The sequence below is a fragment of the Cricetulus griseus genome, chromosome 3 (genome assembly GCF_003668045.3).
Source record: "Cricetulus griseus strain 17A/GY chromosome 3, alternate assembly CriGri-PICRH-1.0, whole genome shotgun sequence".
NCBI classification, from domain to species: Eukaryota; Metazoa; Chordata; class Mammalia; order Rodentia; family Cricetidae; genus Cricetulus; species Cricetulus griseus.
This window is the reverse complement of record NC_048596.1, coordinates 195,637,092-195,638,600: the sequence shown is the minus strand read 5'-3', so window position 1 is coordinate 195,638,600 and position 1,509 is coordinate 195,637,092. Positions and strand designations below refer to the sequence as shown.

Below are 1,509 nucleotides of genomic sequence, written 5' to 3'. Positions count from 1 at the left end.
AGTTAGGGAACAAGCTTGTTTCACATTTAAGTCCCTTCCCTTCTCCCTCCCCTCACCCCCATCCCTTCTCCCCTGCCCCTGACCTACCCCCACCCCATCCACCTTCCACTCCCCAGGCAGGGTAGGACCCTCAATGGGGGCTCTGCAAAGTCCACCAAATCTTCCTGTGCTGGGCCTGGGCCCTTCCCCGTGTGTCCAGGGCCAGAGTGCATCCCTTCATGTGGGATGGGCTCTCAAAGTCCCTTCTTGCACCAGGGAAAAACACTAATCCACCACCAGAGGCTCCCTGGAGTGCAGAGGCCTCCTTATTGACATCCATGTTCAGGAGTCTGGATCAGTCTTGTACTGGCCTCCCAGATAGCATCTGGGGTCGATGTGTTCTCCCTTGTTCAGGCCAACTGTTTCTGTGGGTTTCTCCAACCTGGTACAGACCCCTTCGATCTTCATTCCTCCCTCTCTTCAACTAAATTCCAGATTTCAGCTCAGTGTATATCTGTGGATGTCTGTCTCTGCTTCCATCAGCTACTGGATGAGGGCTCTATGATGGCATAAAAAGTAGTCATCAATCTCATTTTAGGGGAAGGGCTTTTTAGGTTATCCTCTCCACCATTGCCTGGACTGTCAGATCGTGTTATCCTTGTAGGTCTCTGGAGATCTCCCTAGTTCCAGATCTCTTCTTGGACCTATAGTGGTTCCCTCTAATATGGTATCTCTCATCCTGCTCTCTCTCCTCTATTCTTCCCCTGACTCAATATTTCTGCTCCTCCATTTCCTCTCCTCTACTCCTCTTCTCCTTCTCTTATTGTGGCAGCTCCCTCTCTCCTACCCTCATGCTCCCAATTAGCTCAGGAGTTCATGCCATTTCCCATTCCTGGGGTCCATTTATTCCTTAGAGTCCTTCATGTTTCCTAGTTTCTTTGGTGAAGAGGATTATAGGCTGGTAATCCTTTGCTCTATGTCTAAAATTCATATATGAGTGAGTACATACCATGTTTGTCTTTTTGTGACTGGGTTACCTCACTCAGGATGGTTTCTTCTAGTTCCATCCATTTGCCTGCGAATTTCAAGATTCCATTGCTTTTTTCTGCTGAGTAGTACTCCATTGTATAAATGTACCACATTTTCTCTATCCATTCTTCAGTTGAGGGGCATCTAGGTTGTTTCCAGGTTCTGGCTATTATAAACTATGCTGCTATGAACATGGTTGAACATATGTCCTTGTTGTATGAACATGCACTATTTGGGTATATGCCCAAGAGAGGAATGGCTGGATCTTGAGGTAGACTGATTACCATTTTTCTGAGCAACCACCATACTGATTTCCAGAGTGGTCTTACAAGTTCGCACTCCCACCAGCAATGGAGGAGTGTTCCTTTTTCTCCACATCCTCTCCAGCATAGATTGTCATTGGTATTTTTGATTTTAGCCATTCTGACAGGTGTGAGGTGGTATCTCAGAGTTGTTTTGAGTTGCATTTCTCTGATGGCCAAGGATTTTGAGCACTTTCTT

General features: G+C 46.7%; 1 protein-coding gene across 1 annotated transcript in view; it reads right to left on the bottom strand.

Moving 5' to 3' along the window:
- The window catches only part of Cdh13 (cadherin 13), a 997,178-nt gene that overhangs the window by 317,821 nt on the left and 677,848 nt on the right, over positions 1-1,509 (bottom strand). The gene's annotated exons all lie outside the window — the stretch shown is intronic.